This window comes from Pinus tabuliformis, chromosome 9 (genome assembly GCF_031772625.1).
Source record: "Pinus tabuliformis cultivar Carrire ecotype Pingquan chromosome 9, CPIR1, whole genome shotgun sequence".
NCBI classification, from domain to species: Eukaryota; Viridiplantae; Streptophyta; class Pinopsida; order Pinales; family Pinaceae; genus Pinus; species Pinus tabuliformis.
In genome coordinates, this window is record NC_142307.1 from 1,339,464,318 (window position 1) to 1,339,474,511 (window position 10,194).

Consider the following 10,194-nt stretch of genomic DNA (forward strand, 5'->3'; position numbering starts at 1 on the left):
CCATAGGGAACCTAAGCATCAATTAGAAAAATAAGTGGAAGAAACCCACAACACCATGGATATCCAAGAAATTGCAAGGGAAGGATAGAACCACTGTTAATCTAGACAAATATCCATTCCAATGACATCACATAACCAAGGAACCACACGCATATACCATGCATCCAAAAATCAACAAGGAAATCACACATGCAACTTGTTACTTGCAAATCAATCTAGTTGTAGCTTCTAATCCAATTGTCTCGCTTGTGCTTCCTTGCTTTACTTTGCCTTATTTTTCCAAATACAAGTGAATATTAGAGTGCTCCAAGCATTTTTCAAGAATGTTCCAAGTGTGCAAGAGTATGAGAGAATGAGAGAATGAAAGGATAGCTTAACTCAAAACTATAAAAAAGCTAACAATTGTTTCTCTGAAGCCTTTTTATCATTGAGGCCTCTATTTTCTTCATTTCCCTTCATTTTTCTCTCTCTAGTGTTCTCCCATGTTGTGTCAATATTTCCTTATCCTTCTCTCACATGTTTTTGGTATAGTATTATGTTGTTCCAAATCCCTTCTATTTTTCTTTTCATTCCACATTTTTCTTTCGGACCCTTTCCTTCCATATAGTTTTTTTCTTCCATTTTCCCACACAATGGAAAGTGAGAAACACGTGCCTTTCCTTTCCAGCTGTAGGTGGTGATGTGTTCAATTATTCGAACTAAGAACCACGCACAACCCTTCCCTTAGATTATGGATCTGTCATCCCATTCATCAATTCCAACCAATATCATTTTTATTCAAATTACAAACATTACAAAAAAATAGGGGCATATACAACTGGTGTTACATCTGTCCTCGCTCCTATATTCCTACATTATCTCGAGAATGTCTTCCTCATTCTCTTACAGGAACTGTGATTTAGTGTGTCAAGCAACTTTTCAATTACAGCAAGACTTCCTGACCCTGTGATTTTTAATCATTTCTGTAAGCTCTCAGAAATCCTCTTGGCATTGATGATTTGCACCCAGTTTCAACTATCATGTGTTCTCTCACAGTGCCAATATAACATGCAATCATTTCATGGGTATGTGTGAGAATTCTATTCCTATGTTGGAAACAAAAATGGGGGGGAGGTTCATAGGATTTAAGCCCCAACTCCACAAAGTAATTTTTTTTCTGCACTTTGATTCCAATAAAACAAGAACTAGATGATAGATTTTCAAAGCTCGACAAACACAAGAATTTTTTAAGGGAAATTGAAAATAAGAGACAATGAGAGAAATATTGATTTCATTATCATAGAAAAACATTAAAGAGTGGATTGTGATTTTAGTATTTAATCACTTTGTCTCTTTCTCTATAGGAGCTGGCTATCTACATAGGTATATTAAAAGAAGAAAATTTTGTAACAGAAAAGGGCAGTCACTTGGCCAACAATGCCTCCCCAGTAATTACATCTAGACACTTTCTAGAACCTCAACTAACTAAGTACATATGTCCCATAAGGGACACATAAGCATAAAAAAACAAATATATGGTAGTAAATATCTACAAGTTTTCCCTCATTTATAAAAGTACAATTGTTATGATGCTCCTCCATTAGACTCCATTAGAACAAAGAGTTTTCATGGACTCCTATCCATGATATCTTCCATAGTTTGACTATCCTTCTTGATCTTTGCAACATTCATCCAAGTTGCATCTTCTTCTTAGATCCCCTTCCATTTGACTAATTACTTACAGTAGTCTTTCTCCCTAGTTATTTTGACAAAATTTTGGTTAAAGATCATCCCCATTTGCAACTTTTCAGTCGTAGGAAACCAATCCTTCAACTAGATGTTCTCTTGCTCATCCTCGTTCTTATCTTCAAGTGACCCTGTAGGGGTACATATATGATACATTAAATATGGGAGATATTCCAATCTCACAAGTTAACTCAATGTCATATGCATTAGCTAAGAACTTCCTGAATATTTTAGAGGGCCCAATTTTCTTCAGTTTCAGCTTATTGTACTTATGTTTGGGAAAATATTTATTTTCTTGTGTGATAGAATCAAGTCTCCCACTTAAAAATTTATTTCTGCTTTATTGAGGTCTACTTTTTGTTATAGCTTGTATTTAACCTTTTAATGTATCATCTCAATGGATGTAGCAAATTCCTCTGCACTAACACTTCAAATTTCTTCGTTTCCCAAATCTCTATGTTCAAAGATGCCTCTTGGGTGCATGCCATATAAAAATTGAAATGGAGTTTTTCCTATGCTCCTGTTAGGAGAATAATCATAGGAAAATTCAGCTTGGGGATGAACTTGGTCCCACTATTTACTAGGTTTATTAACCAAACATCTTGGTAAATTTCCCAAGCTCCTATTAAACACTTCAATCTTCCCATCTATTTGAGGATGATAAGATAATATATATGAAAGTTTTATCCCAAGATTATTCTAGATATTACTCCAAAAGTTCTTAACAAATTTAGTGTCTCAGACTGAGATTATGCTTTTAGGTAGTAAGTATAGTCTTAAAATTTCTCTGAAAAGTAAATTCGCAATGTGTGTGGTGTTAGAGCCTAGATTTGCCTCAGGCTAAAAGGACAAGGTTCTAGGTCCACATCAAACCACGCTCAGCCTCGTAGCTAGCCCTATGAGGACAGGAGAGGGCTCTCTCCGGGTCAATCTCAACGAAAGATAATCAATGGGGCTTGAGATGACTGATTTTGCAACTAATTTTAGGCTAGGTATTAAGTGCAAGGATTTGACTTGAGTTTTTTGGGGTTTTTTTGGAAAAAGGGACAGGCAAATTTTAGGTCTGGGGATGAGGCTAGATTTTTGCAGAGTTCTTATTGGGGCAAGGAAGGCAATCGATTTGATGCTTTGAATTGAATGAATGGGTGGATCAGACCGGTGAGGAGCCAAGGAGGGCAAGAAGATCTCAAGAGTCCTCCTCAAACAGATGAAAACATGAAGAATTAAACAAAATTACAGGCAGAGCATAACAGTTCATGAAATCTACCTTAATCACTCATTTGTTTAATTGCAGAAGATAAGAGAAGGGAAAATGATACACAATAACATAAATGAACTTAAAAATACATAGAGAAACACACCATCAAAACATAAAGCCACATGGATCCCAACAAGTGCTGCAAAACCCTGGTCTTTCCTTTGCCAAAATTGCATAAATGAAATGTACAATAGAGTGCCAAGTAATCCCAAGTATCCAACCCTGAAAATGACTAAGAAAATACATGATATAGACTAGCCCAACCCATTCCCTTGCCTCTAGGGGTCGAGCTCATCATTCTAGCAGCTGTTTGAACTAATTCTAAACAAGGAACTGAAATCTAGGTAGTCAAACAACCTACCCCTATATGCTAGGAAACTGATTCATTCATTAAATTTTCACCTTTTAATGAATGAATCATCTAGAACAACTAAATATGTGCGTAAATTACATCATATTCATCAAGTTACATCAAGATAGATCAATAATTACATCAAAAGGTAAAACTGGTCAAAACTGGGCGAAATTTTGAGCTGCTGAGTGAAAAACAGGCCAAAATTCTCTGTGCGCCGCACCAAAATCTGTGTGCGTCGTGCCACTTTGGAGCTGATTTTGAGGCACTTCCTGAAGTCCAAATTGAGCCCAAGTGTGCTTGTTGGAAAGAAATGCCTCTCTTCTTTCCAACCCAAGTGGAATTTCTGAATTTGGATGTCATTTTCCCCTCCAAAACTTCAATCTCCCAAGACTACTTCCTGTGTGTCAAAATAAGGGTAGTGAGGTCATTTTTAGGGTGTTTTTGACCATTTAGGAAACCCAGAACTTGATGAAATACTTAGGTAATCCATGAGCATGCATAACTTTTCATGACAAATCCAAAAATATCAAGTTTTCCTCCAGAAGATGTCCCAATCATAAGCGCGCGCCAAGTGGCGCGGCGCATTGGGCAGAAAAGCTTGTTTTTGCTCAAAAATTTCTAGGTCCACACTTCCTCTGTGTATTACCTATGGTCCCGCACCCATTGGTCATGTATCCAGCTGACCTAACCGCACTTTTCCTTTGTTAAAGATGCGGACCACCAATGCATCGTGCCACTACCCAGGTGTGTCGTTCCTTTTTGAAGATGACTTTTGGAGGCCTTTCCAAAATCAAAATTGGGTGTGAGATAGCTCTTTGGAAATATACTTGAGTCTAATTTCCAACCCAACTTGAATTTTTCAATTTGGAGTTCATTTTCCCTATCAAAAGTCAAATATCCCAAGACTGGTCAAAATGTGCAAAATGAGGCTGCTTCAAGGAAGAGTGATGTTGCAGTCAACTTTTGAAGGTGTTCCTCAACTCCAAATTGAGATCATGATAGCTCATTGGAAATATATTTGTGTCTAGTTATCATTTGACTCATAAAGAAAGTCATTTGGCCAACCAAGCTAGGAGAAAAATTTATTTTCCCAAGGTCACTTCAGAGGTGCATCAATTCTCCCAAGGCAACTGTGTTTTTGACATTTCTCTAAAACCATGACACCTTTGTAAAAAGTGAAGGGGGTTTTTATTCCTTGGCATGTTTTAGACAAAAACCTCTCTCCGTTTTCCCAAATTCATCTTTTATTGCTCAGAAACATCATTGGAGTAAAACCTATCCCGATGTGTGGAACAGGGGATTTGTTGAAATGAAGCGAAATGAAGGGGATATGGGGCTTATAAATTCTTGAGGAAATTTTGGGAAGTAGGGAGGGATGTTAGGAAGCAAAGGAAAGTGGAATATAAAAGATTGAGTGAGGGGAAGGGGTCCAAAATGGAAAAACACGGGCCTAGCCTAGAAAATTGCCAAGTTGTAGCAAGAAACTAGGGTTTCTGCAAAAATGAGGAATTTGGGGGATTTTAGTGATGGGAAGTGTTTAATAAAGTAAATTATGGATAGGGGAAGGTGTATGAACATCAGGATACAATTGTTTCCGATGATTTGACCATCCAAGAGAAATTACCTCCAAAACCCTAGGAGAGGGAAATGAACCTTACCTAGGTGCAACTGAAGCATGAACAAGGTGTAAAATGCCCCAATGGAACCTGACATGATGATGAAAATCCTCTGAATGATGGTGGACTCAGCTGAATGGTGACATGGACCGACATTTGGATAATTTTGAAAGGAGTAAAAGCAAACCCTAGACCTAATGCCTAGTGACCAAATTTTGCTTGAAGACTCACTGAAATGACAAAATTTGACCTTGACACCTTAAAATCACTTCGTAAGAGCATGTTTGATCATTGGAGGAAGACTGCAAAGACTGACACTAACATGTGGTGTCACTAGTTTTTGAAAATGGTATAAAGTGTGCTATTTTTCAAAATATATCCACCACTACAAATAAAAAATCATTTATTATTTGTGTCCTGGCCAAGCCTAGAACAAAATTCATACCAATGGAATCCCATGATCTTCTTGGTATGGGTAGTGGTTGATATAACCTAGTATTTTGGTGCTTCCTTTCAACATACTAAAAAATTCTACATTTTTCCACAAATTTATTGACATCAAACCTCATACCAAACTAGTAATAAAAATAACTCAATTGAGCATATGTTTTATCATGGTCAAAATGACTAGTTAATCCTCCATTATGTTTTTTTTCAACAAACTGTCTCTCATCGAACCTTTTCGAATGCATAATTGACTTCCCTTGAAAAATAGTACCTCCCGAATCATATATTTGATCCAAGGATTTCTATCCCTAAACATTGGATTCTTGCATGCTTTGTAATATTCTCTAAATTCTTTCTCCTCCTTGCACATTTATTTGAGATGTTCAAACCCCAAGGTTCCCACTTGGAATTCTTGCAAAATCAAACACCTCCTTCTCAAAGCATTTGTAACCTTGTTATAATTCCCATTAACATGTTTAATAACAAAAGAAAAACTTTACATGAGCTCAAACCACTTGACATGCTTTTGAATTAACTCCTCTTGCCTAGTTATAAACTATAAAGCATGATTTTTAGTATACAAGATAAACTCCATAGGCATGAGATAATCCCTCCATTTTTTTAGGGATTGTATCATTACATAGAATTCTTTTTCATAGGCGGAATATTTATATTTTTTTCATTCAAATTATCACTAAAAAACAAAATAGGTTTATCATCTTGACTTAGAATAAAATCAATGGCCATTCCACTAGCATCACTCTTAACTTGGAAAGGTTTATGAAAATCAGGAAAAGCTAAAATTGATTACTCTGTAATATTCTCTTTCAACAATTCAAACACTCTATCAGCTGTAGTAGTCCACTTAAATTTTGGTATTTCTTTTTTATAGTCTCAACTATAAGTGCACATATATGGCTAAACTTCCTAATGAATTTTCTATAGAAGCTAACCAACCCATGAATTTTTTTAACTCATGAATATTCCTTGGTGTAGGCCATTCCTTGATGAATCTCACCTTCTATGGGTCCACCTTGTTTTGGGAAGTTTTAGTGTTTACGGATAAACGCTTAAACCCCTAGACTAGTAGCTAAGTCTAGAACAACAATGCAAAGCATTCTGTACCATTTCTATAACCAATAGATTAAATAAGATAGTAAGAAGCCTACCTGTAGATTTCGCTTACTCCTTATCTCCCTTGACCAATTCTGTCGCTCCTTTCCATACTTAATATGATTGAAAAGTACTTGCACACAGACAGAAGAAAAAAACCAATCAAAGCATATGATAATGATCTATTGATTAAACATAGAATGGAATCAAGTTCATAATACACATATGAAAACATCAATGAACAATACAAACATATGGAAAAATCTTTGAACACTTTATTAGTAAAAGGAAGATTTACAACCCAATTTGCTTGATTCAGTATCACTCCTCCAGTTCAATCCCATCCTCCCCTCATAACAAGCAAGACATTTTAACATCATTACAATACTTGAAACCAACTCAAGTCTCATACTAATAGCATCTCCCTATAGTTCAATCATTTCCAGCCCCTGATCACTTAGATGAGTGGTCTTTTTATAGGTGAATGAAGGAAGTTATGCCATAAATGGTGATAATGAATGCCCTCCCAAACTTAGAATTTAGTTCCATGGAGGAAGGGATAAAGGGATTGATGTTCCTTAACTCCCTACCTCATCCAAATTTGAGCTCAAAGGAGTAGATAGACTTGGGAAGCTTCTAGATGTACCCAATGGATAAGAATATTCCCAAACCCCAATGAAATTTCATTCGAATTTGCCCAGCGTAGGCCAAAGAGGGCTCAAGTGCATTGCATAACACCCATACAATGTATTATATTGCATTGCAGTGCACCCTAATGAAGGCCTGCCTGCTCTGATCTTCTTAGAGGAAGTTTTTGGATGATTTCAGTCATGGAATCTCTTGGGAAGGAGGCATTCTGATGGTTGACTTCATTTAGGGCATGTAACAACTGAACTAGGGTTTAATGGACCCTAATAGTACTGATCTGTAGGTTGGGGTTGATGTGCCTATTAACGGGAAAAGTGTCTATTCAGAACGACCCTATCCCACTGAGGTGTGACAGTGACCTCAGAAACAAACAGGGAAAACTACTCTTGTATTCTCCTTTATGAACTATAAACGAAGAGGAATAGGATGAACCAACCTGTGTCTTGCGCTAGTCCTTTGATCCAATCTGTCTCCTCTTTGAAAGCTTCCAGCTACCTGCTCCCTTACTTGCCCAGCGTCACCAAGTTCCTGCAAGATCACAGAAGAAGGAAACTACACAAAGACATGGATTTATATTCATAAATAGCTTAGGATCAGATTTAAGCTAAACATACAAATATAACAAACATCAATGATATACAAGCATGTAGGAGAAACTCAAATAGTTTTATTGATAAAAAAAGAAGATCAAGGAGGAGTTACAACCGATGATTCCTAATCCAGCATCAACCTCCCATCATAGAATCCCCTCTTCACCTCCAACAAAGCATAAATCACCCAATACTCTGATATCTATCTCAAAACCAACAGCAATTCCTTGCAATGTACAAAATTCCAGCCTCCGGATCTCTTGGTGAGGGATCCATATATAGATGTATGCAAAGAGGATGAGTCAGCTCATGAATTGATTAGTGGCTTCTCTCTGTCAGTTCTTGCTTCCACTTGGAGACTGAGAGCCTCTTACTCGTCACTGGTCGAATTCAGTGAGGCAAGTGTCATTGGAGAAGATTCTGGAAGCTTCCATTGTCTCTCCACCTCGTGGAATGACTCTGCCACTTGTCATTTCCCGCTCAACGCACCCTGGTAGTGCATTCAAGTGCGTTGCAATGCACCTAGCCAGTGTATTTGGGTGCTTTGCAACACAGCTAGCTAGTGGAGCAGCTGAAATGATCCTGATTTGACTAGTTCTGAGCAGTTTCTGGTGGAGAACTTCTGGGAGAAGCTATAATTTGTTGACCTTGTTTCTTTAGGAGCTGGAACAACACTTTTAGGGACTTAGGATCCCTTGGTTTATGGAAATTTCATGCTTAGAGCTGTAAGGCACAAAAATGTCTATAACAGTGCCCAAATGGATCTGTAACAGTTTCCCCCTAAAGCATGAAGTTGTAAATATGTATGTTTAGTGTAATGATTTATCATGTGGAGAGGAGGTTTTGAAGCAGAAGGTGACCTGCATCAATTACAATACATATATCATGATAATTTGATTTTTTCTCATGAACTTGTTGAGGGAAGGCATACCCATGCTTAGCTTATAAACTTTCATTACATGTACAAATATAGTCATCTACAGATATAGACCCATGAATGGATGACCATGAATGTAAGGCCATTATACATTTGATTTAGTATTTCTGAAAATATCGTAGCCTAGATGGATGAAACTAGATCCAGAGTCTTCAATCTCATTCAATCTTTCGCTCAAGTACAAGTCTAACCATGTGAATAGATGATCTGAGGTTGAACATGGGAAGACATCATCTGATTACCAGCCAATGATGTAAGCTGTTAACAGATGCGAGAGGAATCACTGATAATGATAATGACCCTCAAGGTACTACAGTACATTTCGCATGGTGTGAATAAATGATTTGATGTTGAACACCATACAAAGTCTTTTGGTTGAAGGCCAGTGATGTTAACCTATCACCGGAAGCGAGAAATCTACCATTGATGTATGCAAGCCTCAAGGTATTGAAGGGGTGTTTCTAAGTCAACTTCTTGGATGATGTGCTGATGTCGACAAGAAGCAACTTGTCGTAGGAGGGCCTTGATGTATCCAACATCAATGACACAAAACGAGGTAAATGATTTTGGAGATGAAAAATCGATTGACGACAAAAGGTTTAGGAATGGCGGTCATGAAAATGAAGGTTTACAATATTGCAAAGGATGACGTTTGAACTGAATGACTTCTCTTGAACATGTCGGTGACACTAAGATGAATTGGTAGCATTGACCTAAAACAAAGTAATGGATGGTATGATAGACCAACGGTGTGATAACCATCAAGCTGAATGACTCAACCCACATAGTCACAGTGATGAGGTGAAAGTTTCATGTTCAACAGTGACTTGCTACCATAAAGTGTTTTCCCCTTTTTCCAATTTTCCCTAGTCATTGCTGACCAGTACCTTTTTATTTTTATCAAGCTTGACGAGTATAACATATGCTTGTTGTATAATTCCACCCTTTGGTTGAATCCATCGCTATTTGATGCTTTACCGAGTCTAGCGAAGGTGAAACTCGGTCTTGTCTAGATGGACAAGTTTGTCACTATTTGATGTTTTTAACGACTTTAATGACAAAGATAACTCAGTCCTTTTCATGTTTAGAGAGTTTGAGAAGGGATGAAAAGGAAACTCCTAAAGTTCCTTTTCATAGATTAATATCTCAAGTCCGAAAAAGCGTAAAATAATACAACAAAGATATCGTTTTTAATCCTTTAACGAGCTAGAAAGGACAAGCGCTCAGAAATATTTTCATGTTTAGAGAGTCTGAAAAGAGCTTAAAGAGGACTCCAAGGGGGCTCCTTTTTTGTTTTTAACAAATCTTGAAAAAGAGATAAAAGTTTGCTTTGTGGTCAAAGATGTTCAATTTACATTTGAGCACATCAAATTCTGCATGTCAGTTGTTAATCCTGCTCAAAACACCATAAAAAATAGATTAAAAATACATGTTTCATGGATAAAATGAATAAAAGCTAATGTTTACTTGATTTAATGTGCAAGAAATAAACATAAAAACAAGTT